The sequence below is a fragment of the Pteropus vampyrus genome, unplaced genomic scaffold (genome assembly GCF_000151845.1).
Source record: "Pteropus vampyrus isolate Shadow unplaced genomic scaffold, Pvam_2.0 Scaffold102, whole genome shotgun sequence".
NCBI classification, from domain to species: domain Eukaryota; kingdom Metazoa; phylum Chordata; class Mammalia; order Chiroptera; family Pteropodidae; genus Pteropus; species Pteropus vampyrus.
In genome coordinates, this window is record NW_011888883.1 from 4,025,015 (window position 1) to 4,030,336 (window position 5,322).

Here is a 5,322-nt window from a genome sequence, read left to right on the forward strand (position 1 = left end):
TAACTAATCTTAATTGTTTTCTCCAGTGGTTACTCAGTATATGTAAAAACTATTTATAGTGTTACTTCTGATTCTATCAGATTTAGATATCTAAGGACTAATTTATTTATCTAAAGACTTCCTGCTCTGACTGATGAGGATTCTTTCTTGGTAGGCCCACAAACTTTAATATATTTCTGATATTATAATATTTTAGCTTCTCTCTGGCTTATCTTTACTATATTTGAATAATAAAATAAATTTAATTTTTGTTTCTTCAACTTAAAACAGTATCATTTGATTATTTTACAAGACAAGACTATTAATATCATGCCCTACTTTTCAGATCTTTATCTCTTTCCACCTGTCTTTATATTTTCTCATTATCTTTAATAAACAACAGTTTGAATAGAATGTGTATAGGAATGTTTTTTTATTTGTCATGCTTGGGGTTCTCAGTGATCTTTTTATATGTGGTTTAATACTTTAGTTATTAGGGGAGACATTTTCAGCTATTATGTTTTCACATATTTCTTCTACCCATCTCTTCCTCTTCTCTAACTTCAGTATCATGAACAGTGTGATATTGTCCTACACTCTGTGAATGCTATTTTTAAAAATATGTTCTCTCTTTGTGTTTCCATTTCAATAATTTCTGTTAACTATCTTCAAGTTCATTGATTTTTTTTCCTCTGCTATTTGATTTTGCTAATAAAGCTGCAGCAAAATTCCCTCTGATACCTTGTTATTGAAAATTTCTATTATTTCTTTTGTATGGTTTCTATTTCTCTGCTGAATTTCTCCATCTGTTCATGAATCCTCTTCACATTTTCCACTAAATTATTTAAAATATTTCTTAGTTGTTTTAAATTCCTTAAGAATTCACTCATCTGGATCATCTCTGTGTCTAATTCTATTGACTGTTTACTTATTAAAAATTTATTGGTTTTTTCAATGTTTGTGTGTGCGTCAGTATTTTTAGTGAATGCAGTTTGAGTTAAATAATATTTATACATGAGTATGTTTTTTCTTCTGTCTTCTTCTGTGAGATATTTACTAAGTATACTTTTAAAATATAAATTTGTAGATCCTTACTATCATTTCTGTAAGTGAAATTTGTAGAATCACTCATATCAGACTTAGAATTATTTTACTTTTCTAAAAATAATCCTCATGCTACTATTGCAATTTTTTTTTAATCTGGATTGAGTTGTTAGAATCCATCAAATATTTTCTTAAGTTACTTTGTATACATTTAAGTCTATTTTTGTTTTCAGGTGAAAATAAATTATCCACAATATGCACTTGGTAAATATTTTCAGACTCTACATAGAAAGTGCTCACTAAGGAATGTTCAAATCCAGTATAACTTCATCTTGTACATAAATGAATATTTCTGAGAAGATTAAATAAACGAAATCAATTTGGCAATGATCCTATTTGGAGTCAGTAAGTCATGAAAAATCTTAGCCTAATTTTTTAAAAATATTTTATTTCTCAATATTTTTAAAAAGGATACAAATAATTTTTATAATAGATTTATAATGTCCATGTTAAAGTGAGAAAAATCAAAGAAAGATATTTTGAGCTGTTTAGAAACTGGTTAGACCTACGGACAATTTGCTCTAATTTGGTAATCTTTGAACTCCAAATTAATGTAAAAGAAAATTGTTAAAATATCTCAGACTCAAGTGACTTTCACTCTATGGAACTAAAAAATCAGAAAATAAAAATTAAATTGGATAGCCTTTCAAGGATAGCCTCTCAAAATTATATAAATATAAAATAAATAAAACAAGTATGATTTCAAGATAAAATATAGGCCACCAAGCTGAGTTTCAGATAAAAAACAAATAAAGTTTTAGTATAAGTATCACCCAAATATTACATGAACCATACATTTTGCATGAAAAAAAAATGATTTAGTGATAATAAAACCATATAATATAAAAAGGAATATACACAGAAGCACTGGAGTAAGATAGACTTGAGTTTTGCCCTTTATCTAATTATAAGTACTTAGGAGCATTCTTTAGCTTCTCTGATGCTCAATTTCTTCATCTGTAAAATAGGGATAATAATATGCTCTACAATTTAACTTGTTTTGTTTCTTAATAAATGGTGAAAATACTAATGTACAGATAAGGAATAATCATAATGTTGAGACCAACATCATAAATATGGAATTATAAATTTAAAAGATTTTTTGGTTTAAAAAATATATCTGATAGTAAATGCAGCTCTGCAGGGTCTCTGCATCCAGTAGAGCCATCCCTATGTTCTGATGGTGCTCGCCTTTATCCATTTTTCCAGGTCCTCTATGCTCACCTCTCCTTCATCTCCTCTGTTCCATTACAGTTCCAGGGGGACTCCCTGGGGCTCCTCGGTCCATAACCCCAGTTGCCATGGAAGCCATCGCTGTCTCCACCACAGCCACTTCTGAACATCCCACCAGGATCACATCAGTCCATGAGGACACCTCCCCACATGCCGTCAGGGCCACCTCTACCTCGGTCACTGCCCAGGGGTAGTAAGGGTGGCGGGAAAAAGTCTTAAGGCTTTGGGACCTTACACTGGTTGCATCCTGTTTTCCACATGAAATTCTAGTTTCTACACTCCAGACTGGGGCACTGCCAGTTTTCTGCTAGGTGCTGGTGGTTTCCACCTCTGGAGGGGTTCCCTTGGAAACTCCAGGGCCCTCTTGGGTGGAAGCGTCCTCTATCTCCTCCACGGCATCCCATGCAACCCATGGGTCCTCCAAGACCTCTTGGGCCCCTGGACCTCCATGGACTGGCAGCAGCATCCCCCTGCCCTCACAGGACTGCATACTCCCTCCCGTGGTCTTACAGGTACAGTGGCTGCTGGCTGCTGCCCATAAGCCGAGTAAGCAGGCTGAATGTCATACGCAAAATAAACTGCATAGGAGGCCCAGGTGGTAGTTACCGCATCAGTGATGGTATCATAAGCACCAGTGCCATACCCCTGGACAGGCTGACTGTATGCCTGGGGGGCATTTTGACTAGTATAACTTGTGGGAGGCTATCCATAAGAAGTTGCATAGGCTGTCTCCCCATAGGTCACAGTGGTCTGAGCCTGGGTATAGCTGATGCCAGTGGGCTGTCGATAGGTTCCATAACTTTGTTGTGCATATGCCTGGGTGGTCTGTGAATATCTTTGAGTGGGCTGGGTGGTATAAGCACTGTAGCCCTGCTAGCCTGTAGCTTGGCTATAGATACTGTAATCTGTGGATTATAGTGGATGCCATTTCCTCACCTTCTCAATATGCTCCAAATATTAATGTGTATGTGTGTGGAGAGAGAGAGAACTTCCGAATTCTCCCTACTAAGAAATTGATACAAACTCTAAGTCAAAGGGATGCAAAATGATACAACCATTCTTGAAAACAGTTTGGAAGTTTCTCAAACACTTAAATATACAAAATATACACTAAGTCACAAGTTATCTTACTCCTATATATTTACCCTAGAGTAATAAAAATTTATGTTCACACCAAACCTGTACATGAAGGTTTATAGCAACTTTATTCATAATCACCAAAAACTGAAAACAAATGTTCTTCAAAGAGTAAGTAGATAAACAAATTGTGATATATCAACATCATTCCATTGTTTACTATTGAGAAATAAAAAAAGACTAAAATATTGGTATACTCAACGATGTCGCTCAATTTCAAGGAAATATTTCAAAAGTTTGTATGCTGTATAACCTATTTCTATAACATTCTCAAAAATGCAAATCTATAGTAACAATGTACTAATTAGTACTTGCCAGAATTTAGGGGTGGAAGAAGGTTGGGACTAAAAAGATATAGCTTGAGAGTTTTGGGGGGTTGAATGGACTATCTGTATCCTGATTTTGATGTCGACTACACATATTTATAAATCTCAAAATTTATAGAGTTGTACACCAAAACAGTCAATTTACCAAATGCTAATTTGAAAAATAGTATTAAAAAGAATAATTATACAAGTGTTCTAAATATTACACTTAAAAAACAAAACTTTTAAGACTGAATAAAAAAGCAAAATGCAACTATAAGCAGTCTATAAAAACAATAACAACAACAACAACAACAACAAAACACTCATAAAAGTAAAAGAATGAGAAAAGATATGCCATACAAATACTCATCAAATAAAACCTGGTGTGGTTATCTTGTTATCAGGAAAAGTAGATTTTAAATCAAGAAATATTATCAGAGATAAACATGAATGATAAAGCAGTCAACTTATTAAGAAGATATAAAAATTCCGAACGTGGATATGAGTGTGGATGCGTAACATTTACAAAGCATATGAATCAAGAACTGACAAAACTGAAATGAGAGAGAGAAAAATTGGATATAATTGCAAACTTCAACACTTATATTTCCAAGCATTGGTAAAACATGAAGATTAAAAAAAATGATAGAAATAAAAGACTTGAATGATATTATCAAACATCTTGACATAATTAATGGTTATATAACATTCCCCCAAGAATAGCAGAATGTAGATTTTTTAAGAGCACATAAAACATTCTATAGGCTAAATTATATGCCATAAAACAAATCTTAGTAACATTGAAAGGATTGAAATACACAAATGATATTCTTTGAGCACCAGTAATCAGATTAGAAATCAGTAACCAAAAATTATCTGGAAAATCTCTCAATATTTGGAAATTAGAGAACAAAACTGTAAATAACCCATGGATGAAAAATAAATCAGAGTGCAAATAAGAATGTATCTTGAACTGAATGATAATAAAAACTAAACTTCTCAAATATTATTGGCTGAAGATAAACTTGTATTTATGAAGACTTTATAGCATTAAATGCTTATACTAGAAAAGTACAAAAGTCTAATATCAAAGAGTGAAGCTTTCATTTTATAAAGCTAAAAAAAAATTAAAGCATATTATACCTAGAGTAAGTAGAAATAATTAATAAAATCGAAAGAGCAACAATCAATGAAATAGAAAACGGTAAAACGATAGATAATAGAAATCAAAATCCAGAGCTTACTTTTAGAAAAGATCAACATAATTGACATACTTATATGTAGACTTAAAGATAAATAGAGAGATAGAGAGATAGTAGAGATGAGAGATATAGACAGAGGTAAAACAAAGAAATTACCAATATCAGTAATAAAAACTAACACTTTGATTCTTGTTCTACAATATTAAATAGTTATTAAGGTAATATTATTAAGAACTTTATGTCAATAAATTTGACAAAATGGCAACTTCCCTAATAGATACAAATAACCAAAACTGACACAGAAATAGAAAATGAGAATACTCATTGATCTTTAAATAAATTCTACTTGTAATTAAAAA

The 5,322-nt window shown here is 32.2% G+C and overlaps 1 pseudogene; it reads right to left on the reverse strand.

Annotated features, from left to right (window-relative positions):
* LOC111742841 overlaps positions 1–2,806 on the reverse strand; it is a 101,284-nt pseudogene extending 98,478 nt beyond the window's left edge.
* Between the last annotated feature and the right edge of the window lie 2,516 nt (positions 2,807–5,322).